A 16191-nucleotide genomic window follows, 5' to 3' on the forward strand; every position below is an offset into this window, starting at 1 on the left:
AGGATAAAACAGGAACCCTTTATTGAGGGCTACCCGCCAGTATTTATGCAGGTCCCCATCTGGTGGACACGCCCCTAGGGGACCAGAAGGAAGACTGTGACACAGGACAGATATGCAGCAATTCAGGATACACAGACACAATACATCCCCACAATGCATCATGGTTTCCTCCTCTCTGCCCTGGAGACACCCGAGGAGTAATTCAGTTATCTCTCAAGACAAAGGGAAATCGCCAATACACATGTGGGGACAACAGGACAGAAATCACCATTTAAACATGCAATGTCACAACCCTTACAGTAAACACAGACATTTAACATATCCCCAGATAGCTCAAGTCTGAGTGCATATTATTAGGTGAATGGCACTCAGACTACATGAATACAATAAAATTAGCTATCTGGATACCCTCACATAACATAAAATACAATTCCAAAGACAGATTTAAGCTGTGCGGCCGGTCTGTCTTCTTTTTTTAAAGCTAGTATGGGCCATAATCCTGAGGCAAGAGGCTGGTAGCCAGGCCCCTCCGAAACCCAGTGGCGAGGTTGGTTTTGCCACACATCTCCCCCTCCCAGGGAAGACTAACCAGATACCTGACCTCATGCCGGTCGGTATCTGAGTTAGTCTGGCAGTCCACCCACAACCCAATACTGGACCTGTTGAATTTTGGGGCCTGGCTCTGCTCTGTATGTCCCCAGCTGTTGAGGGGGCATCTGCTACGCCTTGCTTCCTTGTTGCTCTCTAGCTTGGAGCTGTAGGTACTTGGTAGGCAGAGGCCGACTGCGCTCTGCCCAGATGCCAGCGCTTCCGCTGGGGTAGCCTGTGGAAAGGCAGCCTCTGGAGAAGAGGATAGAGGAGTGCAGAAGCCAACTGCGCTTTGCCCAGATGCCAGCTCTTCCGCTGGGGTAGCCTGTGGGATGTCCGGCTCTGGAGAAGAGGATAGGGGAGGACAGAGGCCGACTGCGCTCTGCCCAGATGCCAGCTCTTCCGCTGGGATGTGGTCAGGGAATCCTTTCCCCAGGACCTTGTTGCAGATCGGCTGTGGAGAGGAGGAATCGCTTACCTCCTCCTCCTGGCATTCCTGCAGGGTTGGTGGGGGATCTGAACCGGCCGTCCAGCATCCCGGTAGGCCTGGTGCAGAGACCGCGGTCCCATCTGCACCATCGGAGTTAGGGGTGCTGTCCCCCTGTGGTTGGGGAGAGAGATAGGTTGTCTCTTCTCTCTTTACAACACACTGCTGCTGGGGAGTCAGACCAACTGTCTCAACTCCCTGAAACTCCGGCAGCCATTTGGGATCTGGGCCGACTGCCCAGCATCTCTGTAGGGCCGGTGGAGAGACCTCGGTCCCATCTCCACCTGCCATCGGGAGGTCTTCCCAGAACCAGTCGATGAAGTTCCCTACTTTGGGAGTTGGTAGGGAAGCAGGGGGTATCGCCGGCAAGTCTTCCCAGTTGTAGGAGGGCAGATCTGGCTCTGTTTGTCGAGTAGGTTGGGGATGAATGGAGCTGAACAGGTGTTGGTAGGCTGCTCCAGCTCCCACTTCCTTGTTACCAGGTGGGTCATGTCTTTGCTCACCTCCCTTCCGTCAGCATAAACATGCATGCCCATCCGGTAGTCGTAGATGTCCCAAAACCTAGACTCCTCCATGCTGCCAAGATCAATGTCCTCCTCCAAGGCATCCCATAGTAACCCAGGTCCATCATAATCCTCACCCTCGGGTCTGTCGTGCTCAGCCATCCAGGGGGAATGTTGAATGACATGCCACCTTAGGGCCTGGTAAGCGTCCTCTAGCCAAAGCTCCTTACATACCAGGTTCTGGAGCTCTGTTACCCAGTCATCCAGGGGCTGCTCTCCCAAGAGACCCATCCGCATCGCCACACGCTTCTGTAGCCGCTGCTCATAACTGGGGAGACTCTCACCTCGCCGCCGCTGGGCATTTTCCAGGGCATCATACCAGACTTCCTTTCTGTCTGCATCCCTGTAGTCTGCGGCTGCCTCCTCCTCCTCGTCATAGAACGCTGTCCGAAGACTAGCCTATTCTATCCTGCTGTAGCCAGAGGCGCTGTACGGATACTAGCGTTGCCTTCAATTTAGTAAATCCACGAACGGTGTCTCCGATCTGCTTCTCCTCTCACTAGGACGCCATCCCACTGCTTGCCACCAAATGTAACGGATCTCCTAGCACCCCGACCGGGTACCTCCGTCGATAGGTGCTCCTAGTGCTTTCCGAGGACTCCAAGCACTCCACTTGACACCGTACGCACTGCAGACCCCACGAACTGCCGAAGCTTGGTTGAAGTCTCACCGTCTCCTACCCACCCTGGACCTACGACAAGGCTCCAGGCTCCAGTGGGTGAACCTCTCCTAAAACCAGAGAGCAGGAACAGCTCTTACAAGAGCTAGTAGTAAAGCCAGGGGAGTATAGCAAATCTTCAGCGTATAGCAATCCCCCAGTGTGATCAGTTACCCAAACACCAGCCTCAACATGATGAAGGATAAAACAGGAACCCTTTATTGAGGGTTACCCGCCCGTATTTATGCAGGTCCCCATCTGGTGGACACGCCCCTAGGGGACCAGAAGAAAGACTGTGACACAGGACAGATATGCAGCAATTCAGGATACACAGACACAATACATCCCCACAATGCATCATGGTTTCCTCCTCTCTGCCCTGGAGACACCCGAGGAGTAATTCAATTATCTCTCAAGACAAAGGGAAATCGCCAATACACATGTGGGGACAACAGGACAGAAATCACCATTTAAACATGCAATGTCACAACCCTTACAGTAAACACAGACATTTAACATATCCCCAGATAGCTCAAGTCTGAGTGCATATTATTAGGTGAATGGCACTCAGAATACACGAATACAATAAAATTAGCTATCTGGGTACCCTCACATAACATAAAATACAATTCCAAAGACAGATTTAAGCTGTGCGGCCGGTCTGTCTTCTCCTTTTAAAGTTAGTATGGGCCATAATCCTGAGGCAAGAGGCTGGTAGCCAGGCCCCTCCGAAACCCAGTGGCGAGGTTGGTTTCGCCACATGTGCAACTTCACACTTTATCAGGTCTGAGTAGATATTACTGATTGATGCACTAAGTATTGTTGTGACATCACAGCACTATGTCTGTAGCATGTATGTATGGACAGCAGAGAAACAGTAATTCCTATCACACTACCTAACACCCTGCACTGGAACCTATCAGCTCCCTATATCAGGATATAACCTACACTGACTATCTCCCACTAACTATCTGTATTATATATATGAGCTAACTATCTATCTAATGTAATTGGATAAGGAATAGGATCAAGATGAAAGCACAGAGCACAGCAATGACATTGCTCTCTCTCTCAGAACTGCAAAAAAAACAGCAGAAAATGGCTGCTGGGGAGGTTCTTATATAGTAAGGAGTAGGCAACTTTTCTATTGGTTGCTAGGGATGTTGCTAAGCTCTGACAGAGATATTGCAGCCTTCTCATTGGCCCACAAGCCAGAAGGGAGGTTACTGATGAAAAAAATAAAAATCTAGAATATTCGCGATTCCGAATATATAGCACTATGTTATACATCTTCGCGAATTCTCGAAGTGCCGATATTCGCGATAAAAATTAGTGATTGGAATATTTGCGATCAACCTTATTTATTACTGCTGGATGCACCACAACTGATATTCTGCACAAAGAGAGACTGTTATACGTTTACTTCTGGCCTGATTGTCCAAACAATCATTTACACTGAATAGATCCCCAGGGAGCAATGGCCTGAGGGAGTGCACCATGCACAACACTTCACCAGGGTCACTACCACTCCCATCCTCTGGGGCTCGCTGCACATGATCCCTGGCGCACATGATAAATGTATGGTGCAATGCTTTTTGCAGAAAGTACTGGCCATGTCCAGGAAACAGTCCTTGCATTTCAGCCTGGACTCTTCAGAATGGTCTCCCATTGCACCGCTTAACCTGCGACGTGCCAACTCTCTGACATTCAACATCGCACATGCTCAAGTGTCTGTATGAGCAGCAGAAATCCATGAATGATTTTGACATGCACCAGACCGCCTCAGCAGGGAGCATGTGTTGTTTCCAGGTCAGGCAGTTGAAGCTCACCTGAGACGCCTGTCGGGTGCTGAAGCCCTTGGAAGAGGCCACAAAATTTGTCAGTAGGGACAACTGCGGCATAAACAATCTCATGCCCCTGATATTTATCTTAGAGCAGACACTCGTGCTGATACAACAAAGGATGGCGGAAGAACAGGTAATGCATCTGTAGCTGTTGAGGACCCAAATGCAGAAAGTCCCATGGAGGAAGAAGTAGAGTATGAGGAGCTACCACTGAAGGAGGAGCAACAGCAGGAGGAGTCACTTGTGTAGAAGGCTGAAGACGATGACACTGGCCATGATGACCAATCATCACAGTGGAGGGGACAGAGCCAGAAAGAACTAGGTCTTTGGGCACATTGGTGAGAATGGCGACCTGTATGCTCGCTTACTTATGTGTCATCTCAGAGAGGGCTTTAAAGGGGCCCTCTCTGAGATGACACATAAGTAATCCATGCGAGTGCCGCTTCCTGTTCATTAAACCGTCCATCGTCTCGGAAGTGCAGTGTAATTACCTCGCTCCATTCACTCGCTCCACAGGAAATGACACGTAATGTAGTGAAGAGGAAGCAGCGCTCACATGGTGCGTCACCTCCTCGTCAAACAGCTGATCGGTGGGGTGCTGGTGAGAGGTCATCAATATAAAGGGCAGGACAACCACTTTAAGTGCAGCAGAAGGCTTGGTGCCACCCAAAAGGACCAAGTTGTCCACTGTACAAAACAGCACTTTTGTCAAAATGAATGAGGCATGGATCCATGTGGAATTTCACACTCCTTCAGCTGAGGTAGATGAATAGATCTGGCCTTGCTGATGGTGCCCCATCATGCCACTGCTGCCGCCTGCCTGCCATCATGTTCCATACCATATGGCTGCTGCTCCCGCCACTACTACTATTCCCTGCTACTAATCCCCTACTGCCATTTCCATTATCTCTTCTGCCACTACTACTACCCCTACACAGTCATCACTACTACTACTACTTCTATCCCTAAACAGCTGCACAGACATCTACAGTTATTTTTTTGTTCCATGCCATTCACTACTGCTGCTGTTACTATTGCAGTCACGTACCTCTTATTACCCTACCCTTTCATAGAATGTGTCGGCAGATAAGAACCATTTGGCCCATCTAGTCTGCCCAATATATCTGAATCCTATGGATAGTCCCTGGCCCTATCGTATATGAAGGATGGCCTTATGCCTATCCCATGCATGCTTAAACTCCTTCACTGTATTTGCAGCTACCACTTCTGCAGGAAGGCTATTCCATGCATCCACTACTCTCTCAGTAAAGTAATACTTCCTTATATTACTTTTAAACCTTTGCCCCTCTAATTTAAAACTGTGTCCTCTTGTGGTAGTTTTTCTTCTTTTAAATATGCTCTCCTCCTTTACCGAGTTGATTCCCTTTATGTATTTAAAAGTTTCTATCATATCCCCTCTGTCTCTTCTTTCTTCCAAGCTATACATATTAAGGTCCTTTAACCTTTCCTGGTAAGTTTTATCCTGCAAACCATGTACTAGTTTAGTAGCTCTTCTCTGAACTCTCTCTAGAGTATCTATATCCTTCTGGAGATATGGCCTCCAGTACTGCGCACAATACTCCAAGTGAGGTCTCACCAGTGTTCTGTACAGCGGCATAAGCACTTCACTCTTTATACTGCTTATACCTCTCCCTATACATCCAAGCATTCTGCTGGTATTTCGTGATGCTCTATTACATTGTCTTCCCACCTTTAAGTCTTCTGAAATAATTACTCCTAAATCCCTTTCCTCAGATACTGAGGTCAGGACTGTGTCAAATATTCTATATTCTGCCCTTGGGTTTTTACGCCCCAGGTGCATTATCTTGCACTTATCCACATTAAATTTCAGTTGCCAGAGTTCTGACCATTCTTCTAGTTTTCCTAAATCCTTTTCCATTTGGCGTTTCCCTCCAGGAACATCAACCCTGTTACCTATCTTTGTGTCATCAGCAAAAAGACAAACCTTATCATCGAGGCCTTTTGCAATATCACTTATGAAGATATTAAACAAAATTGGTCCCAGTACAGATCCCTGTGGAACCCCACTGGTAACATTACCTTGTTTTGAATGTTCTCCATTGACTACAACCCTCTGCTGTCTGTCACTCAGCCACTGCCTAATCCACTCAACAATATGGGAGTCCATGCTCAATGACTGCAGTTTATTGATAAGTCTTCTATGTGGGACAGTGTCAAAAGCCTTGCTAAAATCTAGATATGCAATGTCTACTGCACCTTCACCGTCTATTATTTTAGTCACCCAGTCAAAAAAATCTATAAGATTTGTTTGACATGATCTCCCTGAAGTAAACCCATGTTGTTTTTCATCTTGCAATCCATGGGATTTTAGATGTTCCACAATCCTATCCTTTAATAGGGTTTCCATTAATTTGCCTACTATTGATGTCAGACTCACTGGTCTATAGTTGCTCGATTCCTCCCTACTACCTTTCTTGTGAATGGGCACGACATTTGCCAATTTCCAATCTTCCGGGACGACTCCTGTTACTAATGATTGGTTAAATAAATCTGTTAACGGTTTTGCCAGCTCACCACTAAGCTCTTTTAATAATTTTGGGTGTATCTCATCAGGCCCCTGTGACTTATTTGTCTTCACTTTAGACAGCAAACTTAGAACATCTTCCTCTGTAAAGACACATGCATCAAACGATTTATTAGTCATCCTTTCTAGTGGAGGTCCTTCTCCTTCTTTTTCTTTTGTAAAAACTGAACAGAAGTATTCATTAAGGCAGTCGGCTAGCCCTTTATTCTCTTCTACATACCTTCCGTCCTTTGTTTTTAATTTAGTTATTCCTTGTTTTAATTTCCTTTTTTCATTTATATATCTGAAGAATGTCTTATCCCCTTATTTCATAGACTGAGCTAGTTTCTCTTCTGCCTGCTGCTGCTCCCAATTAAAAGGAAGAAATTTTGGGGTGCTCGTTCACAACAAGCCACTTTTTCTTCTGACAATTAATACTTGTGTGTGTCATACAGGCAGGCATTCCGACCCTGTCTAGGCATAATTTTTGGAGGCTTTGTCCGAACAAGCTACTGTTTTCCCATAGCACCGTGTGTGTTTAAACATCATCCGCCCCTGATAGGGGACAATTTTTGGAAACTTTGGAATATGAAAAAGCATAACACATGTGCCAGCGCAGTGCGTTTTTAAACACACTGTATGTTAATGCTGTCAACCATGCGTTTACCCAGCTATGTATGTCAGTGTCAATCAGACATCATTTACTATTACTGTCATTGCATTCAAGAGCTGAGGGAGGGGAGAGAAAAAGAGTCCTAGGAGAGTTCAAAGTGTCCGATATCAATTTTAAGGCCAATTAGAGCACATTTGATTTGCGCAAAATTCATTCGGCCATGAATCAAATTTTTTCATAAATTTGATGAGTCAGAATTTCAAGAAGTCTGCTTATCTCTAGCACATAATAAGTGTATGGAGAGCTGATATCTAGTACAGGGAGAAAATAGTGATTGTCAACTATATGGCAAACCCACCAGAAAAATATCAGGTAACTGGCACACATACACTGAGGAGAGGGGCTCATGGGGGGAGGGGCCTGTAGAGAGGATTTAAAGGTATACAACATATATTCATGATCCATGAGAATCCATTGTGTTGAGTGCCCTGACCTAGTGGATTATTTTCTTTTATAAATGTAGCCATGTACATCCGCATATTTATTTATCACATTGTGCAGGGTGTTTTTTTTTATATCTTTTTCACAGATTTTTGTTCAGTTAGTGTCCTGACCTCCTGCAACTATTCTGTAGATATCTGTCAATTCACTAAAAGAGAAAATCAATATCACTAAAGAAAGGCGTTGTTTCTCTCCATGTAATAGATCATTTATGGCTTCTGTTAATTTGCTAAAAATGTAATTAAGCCATCCGACCACCAATATGGCCACCAGTTGAGCTGTCACCCAGCTTCCCTAGGCTCCTGAATACAATGCTCCAGTCCCATTCCTCTGTATACATAATACATAATGGACACAACTTGTCTGCGGTTCCTAACTTGGCTCCTCTTTTTGTCCAGGGGCAGTAATGTTTGTATTTTGATAGGTCAGTGTCTTTCCCAGCCAATCGTTCCTTCAACTGTACTGGAGGCAGAGGTACAGTTCTGGATTTCATACCCTGCTCTACAGTCCTGGTAGATGTGCCTCACCTTCTGCCCTGATATCTGGTGTCAGGACTGTCTGGTGGGGGTGTCATGCTAGTGTAGAAGATAGAGTAGGTCAGGAAGAGGTTAACCACCATCAGGAGGAGTCAAACGGCAGGTCAGCATGTGGAGACGCGCCAGGGTAATTGGACATCTCTAAACCTCAGTGCTGTCTCCTAAATCCTACCTTGTTGCCACGGATAGGTTGCAGCTCTGGCATGTAAAGTGCCTGAGAATTGAGAGTGTAGATGTAGCAAACTTCAGCTTGACACCTAACTCATTAAACACAATGTTGCAGCAAACTTTAAATTGAAACATTAAGCTAAAGTTTGCATTAGGTGTAAGGATGAGCAAACCAGTTCGGTCCAAACTTTGGTATTTTTCGGACAGCAGGCGAACCCAAATCTTTCCGGGTTTGTTTCTGACGAATCCACTAAAATTACATGTACTGTAGCGCCATTTTAGAGCACATGTCAATGGGAAAAGAGCACTAGGGATTAAGAAGAAGGGGTTTCACATGACCCTGGGAGGAAGTGGAGGGGGAGGGCTTTCCCTGATTGGCTCCTAGGCTGACAGACAACCTGGATGAGCCAATCAATGCAGCAGGTAGGGAGGTGCCCTAGCAGAATGAGCATAATGCCATTCTGTGCTGTGCTGTGAACGAGGGTGGTTGGGTGTTACAATGTCTGCCGGGGAAACCGATCTTAGGGAGTCAGGGAGAGTCAGAAATCAATCAAGCTTATTGTCAGGGAGAGTGAAGGGAAATATACCTGTGTGTATTAACGCGAAATTGAGCATCAAGCCTCAATTGTCAGTTTACTGTGGGCATTCACTCTGGTAGACAGGGTGTGCGGATGCAGTACAGAGGCAAATTACGAGTTCTTAAATCAAACTTCCGTGTTTATTCACACATAAAGCAAAAACAAAACGTCACTTTGCAGTCTTGGTGTTAGTTCACACACAATGGAAAGTCCATATTAGTGATGAGCGGCAGGGGCTATATTCGAATTCGCGATATTTCACGAATATTTTGTAGAATATTCGTCATATATTTGCGAATTTCGAGAATTAGAGATTATTTTATTGAATGCGATAAATCGGCAATGTAAAAATCGCGTAATGCAAATTCGTAACGCAAAATACAGGCGTGGGTCACTTTGGCTACATTTTTCAAGCTGCTAGAAGTTTCCTGAGACTGGAGAAAATGGTTGGCACGGCAGAACATTACAATAGCTTTATATGCAGATAGAGTCAAGTGCTCCAATATATTTTCGTGATTGCGCTAATCGGCAGTGATTAGTATATTTTAGCGCACTACGTGCAACATCACATTTTAGCAGGTCTGACTACAGATTACTGATTGGTGCACTAAGTATTGTTGTGAACTTGACATTGCTTCCTTCTCATTGGTCCACAAGCAAGAAGCAGAGCGGAATCATGTGTTCAGATGGAAAAAAAATGCTGAATATTCGATATATTGAATATATAGCACTATATTAAAATTACTTGCGAATTCTCGAAGTGGCGATATTCGCGATAAAAATTTGCTACTCGAATATTCGTGCTCAACACTAGTTCACATAGCAAAAATCCCCTTGTTGGCAGTTCTGCCTCCAGCAGTCCATAGCAGGCTTTTAGGGGGCCCGTTTCCCTTACAGACGGGTCTCAGCCCTCCAGCACGGCACAAGCCTCAGATCCCAGCACACACACCTCCTGAGCTCCACTGTCATACTGAGGTAATCCTCCTCACCTGGCAGTGCTGGCTGGTTTTTAGGCCTGGCAAAACCCGGCCTGGAACATGGGGAGTAGTCACCCACCCAGCACTTTGACTACTCCCAGTAAGAGCCTTCCCTGATTAGCTATACAGCCATACTAATTATTAGGCTACATGCACACGAACGTTGTTTGTTTCCGTGTCCGTTCCGTTTTTTTGGGGATAGGATGCGGACCCATTCATTTCAATGGGTCTACAAAAAACGTCGACAGCACAACATGTGCTGTCCGCATCAGTATGTCTGTTCGGTTGCCCCGCAAAAAAAATAGTGCATGTCCTATTTTTTTCTAGTTTGCGGACAAGGATAGGCATTATTACAATGGATCCGCAAAAAAACGGATCCGCAAAAAAAACAGATACCATACGGAACGTCATCCATTTTTTTTGGCGGATCCTCAATTTGCGGACAGCAAAGCACATACGGTCGTGTGCATGTAGCCTTAAGGTGTCAAACAGCAACTGCTGCTGACACATAAAAACCGTCTCTTACTCCACCAAGGCCAGGAACCTCGGTGACACGTATCTAATATCCACGATGATTCCTTGTACCTTCTTACATTACATATATTCAGTTTCCACACGGTTGGAATTAAAAATTTTTGGGGGGTTCAATTTAATTAACCTGCATATATATGTGATTACTGCATCAATACCCACATTTTCACACTCCTCTGGCTGATTCCAATGGACAGACCTTGCCCCATCTTGGCACTGTTGATGTCTATTCCCAAGGTGTAGACGAAATCTACCTGAGTAATTGAACATCAAGCCTCAATCGTCCGTTTACCTATATTCAGTTTCCACAAGGCTGCAATGTCCATTTATTTTGGGGGGGGGGGGGGTTCAATTTTATTAACCTGCATATATACGTAATTACTGCATCAATACCCACATTTTCACACTCCTCTGGCTGATTCCGATGAGCAGACCTCACCTTGCTAGCGGTGCCTCATCTTGCCACTGTTGCTATCTGTCTGCATCAATACCCAAGGTTTTGCAGCAATCTAAATGTGTATATAAACGAGAAATTGAGCATAAAGCGAATCTCGACTGTCGGTACTGCATATACAGTACTGATGTACTGTATATCTGGGATTTATACAGGTATATACACGCTACATGCGGTAAATAATGGGTAAATATTTTATATCTGAACTGCAGATGAGAGATTTAAGGTATATCGGGGCTATATCCGTTCACATAGTCACTCGTTGCGAACTCCTTGTTCTTGGGTGGAGATTTTGCAGGGTTAGAGACTTGCATTAACAAAAGATATTTGCCCCAGCACACTGTGTCCTCCACCTGATGTGTCCCACTTTCCATTCATTAAAAATTAGGAGGGCTGAGAAATGTGTCCAGATTGGTTGTCACTTCCCTTCCCCTACTCTTCTGAGCATCTCCAATAACCTGTATTATTCTGTAGAGGGAGACAATGTGACAGCAGATGGTAGCTCCTCCTGGGGTAAAGACAAGTCCTTATCTCTTCGGCATGATGGGAGTAAGTAGCGCAGACCTCTTCAAACACAAATGTTTGTCAACTTACAATTTTCCAAAGAGCTGGTCCTCAAGAATCAGCTGTGTATGGGTCCTCAAAGGTTTGTCGAGATGAGCAACCAATATGGCAGCCATTACAGCTCCTGCATCGGTTGCTGTTCAGCTTTCTCAGAGTCCTGTGCACCAGAATTAAATTTAGATATAATAAATTCTCTTAAAAAACTCAAAGCTCCAATTAAACCCATAAGACTATTTATGATAATATTTGCAGTGGAGTTGCCCCTTGATGTCCCCAATTCATCTTCCAAATGTTTACAGAAGGGACAGAGTGGCTAATCTTTTCAGCCATGTCTTCTGTGGTCTTCACGAGAAAGTCCATCCTCTCTCCACTGAAGAATGATTAATTTCTATTGATTAAATAAGAAATACTGGGAAATGGCAAGATGAGACCTATAATTCTTGAAGACAGAGCCATACATCATGATGAGCATGTCAGTATGGACAATGGTGAGGAGGGTATTGTTTATGGAACTACCAATTAAAATATGAACTCCTACTTAATGGAGCTGCTCAGTCACATCAAATGCCCAATTTACCAAATTGATAGCCTTTCTGCAGTGATTATTTTTATTTGCATAAATAAAATCTGACTGAACGCTACCATCAAACTATGGGTAAACTGGAATTTGCTGATTATTTAGTAGAAGATAAGGAGTGGTCAAGAACATTTAGCAAGTCAAAGCTTATTCATCAATTAACTTGGTTACGTGTGTGGATTCTGGCCAAAATCAATAGGGTTTGGCCAGAATTAAATGTGTATTGGCTGAACTAACAGATCTTGTTGAGATTCGATATAGGGGCCTCCCAACTCTTGGCCAATGGCAGATTTTGAGAGAGGTGAAGACTGGGCATGTTGAATTTCAACTGCTTGATCCTTTTGATCACAGAGAGATATGGCACCCCCAGAAGTGCCCAGCAGTAACTTAATCACCATTATATATGCTCTGAAGATGCATATATTATGGGAAGGCCGAATGAGCTAGCTGTGAGATGAACAAGCATTAGGGCGACAAGTGTTTCACAGGTGTATGGCCAGTTTAAGAGCTTCATAGAAGTAAAACTAGACATTGGACAAAAATTGACCTGTCACAAGCAGCAACCTCTCCAGTCAGTTTGTGTGGCTTCACCATCTTGTGGATCTAACAAGACATATTCCATAAGAACTCCCAAATAACATATAAATCTGTGGTTTTTAAAGCCTGCATCTCATAAGAGTCATGATGGACCTATGTTGAAATTTACATTGATGTTTAAAATGTTTACCTCGATTATTGGACATATTCATGGTTCTTCAGGGGTCTAACAATCTAAGGTCACCATCTTTTCTAAACCAATTCACCATCTTGAGTGAACATAGCTATGGGCTTTGGTGATTGAATGGGCCCAAAGGTCCATATGCACAAAACAAGACACCATAAACCATTTATAATAAAGAATGAAAGGAGAACCCTCTTACAGATTTTGCATTAGAGCCCAGGGGCTTCAAGTTACACCTCTAATCGAGGTGGTCACTCCAGCAGCATTCGCTGAGTTCCTGGAAAAGTGAAAGAGCAACATCTCAAAGGTTCCCAAAATATTTTTACCACATAGGCTTTCCTTTTAAGAAGTCATTTTGGAAGGCCAATAAAAAGTAGCTCATACAGCTGATGTTCTATGGCCAAGAACATATCTTCTCTCTTAATGCTCCTAAAACATATAGGTATCCAATGGAGATCTATACCAACCGTTGACAGCAAGGAAAGGTTATTCAGTATAGGTTATGTGTCTGACCATTGAGATTCCAATCAACCACAAGAAAATGATCCCGTGTCTACCATTTGAATTGAGCAATAGTCGGGCACAACCCCTAAAAGTACAGTCTACAGGCTTCTATGATCCATGTGACAGATGTAAAAAAAAAAATTAATGCCGTTAACTGCAGCTCAGGCAAGATGGCCACCCCCATAATTATGTATGGAAGACTGAATAAAAAAATCTACAATCAAAAACTAAAAACAGATCAAGAAAAAAGAATATATGCCAGTATCTGGTTTTAATCAGTAAAGATAAAACACATGTGAGGCATCCTAATTTTTTTTGCTGTGATTCAACTTGCACATTTGTCTTCTTCTACTCATAGAGGTCAAAGGAAATGTTGTGTTATTATTACAGCAGTGGGTCAACCAACCAATTTGACTGTGATCCATATGTACTCCATATACACTCACCTAAAGAATTATTAGGAACACCATACTAATACGGTGTTGGACCCCCTTTTGCCTTCAGAACTGCCTTAATTCTACGTGGCATTGATTCCACAAGGTGCTGATAGCATTCTTTAGAAATGTTGGCCCATATTGATAGGATAGCATCTTGCAGTTGATGGAGATTTGAGGGATGCACATCCAGGGCACGAAGCTCCCGTTCCACCACATCCCAAAGATGCTCTATTGGGTTGAGATCTGGTGACTGTGGGGGCCATTTTAGTACAGTGAACTCATTGTCATGTTCAAGAAACCAATTTGAAATGATTCGAGCTTTGTGACATGGTGCATTATCCTGCTGGAAGTAGCCATCAGAGGATGGATACATGTTCTCATTCTGTTTACGCCAAATTCGGACTCTACCATTTGAATGTCTCAACAGAAATCGAGACTCATCAGACCAGGCAACATTTTTCCAGTCTTCAACAGTCCAATTTTGGTGAGCTCGTGCAAATTGTAGCCTCTTTTTCCTATTTGTAGTGGAGATGAGTGGTACCCGGTGGGGTCTTCTGCTGTTGTAGCCCATCCGCCTCAGGGTTGTGCGTATTGTGGCTGACAAATGCTTTGCTGCATACCTCGGTTGTAACGAGTGGTTATTTTAGTCAACGTTGCTCTTCTATCAGCTTGAATCAGTCGGCCCATTCTCCTCTGACCTCTAGCATCCACAAGGCATTTTTGCCCACAGGACTGCCGCATACTGGATGTTTTTCCCTTTTCACACCATTCTTTGTAAACCCTAGAAATGGTTGTGCGTGAAAATCCCAGTAACTGAGCAGATTGTGAAATACTCAGACCGGCCCGTCTGGCACCAACAACCATGCCACGCTCAAAATTGCTTAAATCACCTTTCTTTCCCATTCTGACATTCAGTTTGGAGTTCAGGAGATTGTCTTGACCAGGACCACCCCCCTAAATGCATTGAAGCAACTGCCATGTGATTGGTTGACTAGATAATTGCATTAATGAGATATAGAACAGGTTTTCCTAATAATTCTTTAGGTGAGTGTATATGAACCAGGCTGTTTCCCATTGGAGCTGTCATACATTCATCGCCACTGATCATACTTTGCAATCTAAGTGAAATATTGAGGTTAAGTAGATGAACATTTCCCATTGCTCAAGAATAAATATAAACACGTCAATGAATAATTAAGAACATTTATTATGATAACAAGACAGTAATGAAGATACCGTCATGGTTTCTACATTATATGGTAGATATTTTCTACCATATTAATGAGTCCGCATCAATTCTGCAATTTTGGGGAATGGGTCCGGACCCATTCATTTCAATGGGGCCGCAAAACTTGTTCCGTTCCGCGGCCACGGACCAGAATAGGTCCGTGGACCAGAATAGGCATTTTCTATCATAGTGCCGGCCATGAGCGGTCCGAAAAATGCGGAACGCACACGGGCCGGTATTCGTGTTTTACAAATCCGCAATTTGCAGACCGCAAAACATGACAGCCGTTTGAATGAGCCCTAAGAGATGCATCCAGTTGGGCCATTGTGTAAGGCCTATTAAAGACCATGCTTTAAGGTAATAGAACATTGTCCGATGCCCTTACCTGTGCAGCCAACATTGCCTCTGCATAGTAGTGGTTTATTAATGTAAGGGGACAATGTCTGGTAACCTATGGCTGATTACGTATATTAAACTGTTCAGACATGTCACTCCTTGCTTAAGCAGCAATGTTCATTGGTTCTTATCCATATTTTGGGTTAAGATGTTTCCTATCTGCCCTGACCTTAATCTGTCTTATGGTATTGCTTGAACTCTGCTAGACCATTTTTCTGTTTATACATTTTGGTACCATCTGCAAGTAGTTGGCAGTTGCTATTTGAGAAAACTCCAGGAACATGACCAAAGGATTAACTGCATAAAGTACATACTTTTGTGAGGGGTGTTTTAGGGTGAAGATTGCAAAATTCCTTAAACTTCGCCTCCTCTTTGACCCAAGCCAAATCCAAAGTGACTCAGGGAGTCCACAATCCTTTCCCAAGTGTTGATTATGGCACTTAAAAGTGATGGATTATTGCTAAGATAGGCCATGACTTTATGATCAGTGGGGTCCAACTCTATGATTTCCACTGTTTTTGAAAATGAAGGGGACTCAGCACTGGTATACTGCTCCCTTTCAATTTTTATGCTAGTTCAGCCAGGTCCCTGCACAACCAGGTAGCTGGGATCCACCATGCAGGGAAGAAACCGTGAAGAAGATATAGCAATAGACCAGCACTGCGTTCCCTTCATTCTCATGATCAGGGGGTCCCAGAAGATGGACTTACCAATGATTATA

At 44.2% G+C, this 16191-nt stretch overlaps 1 protein-coding gene across 4 annotated transcripts in view; it reads right to left on the reverse strand.

Annotated features, from left to right (window-relative positions):
* Positions 1-16191, reverse strand: part of THSD7A (thrombospondin type 1 domain containing 7A) — a 520549-nt gene that overhangs the window by 427328 nt on the left and 77030 nt on the right. The window lies entirely within an intron of this gene.

Source organism: Bufo bufo, chromosome 5 (genome assembly GCF_905171765.1).
Source record: "Bufo bufo chromosome 5, aBufBuf1.1, whole genome shotgun sequence".
Classification (NCBI taxonomy): Eukaryota; Metazoa; Chordata; class Amphibia; order Anura; family Bufonidae; genus Bufo; species Bufo bufo.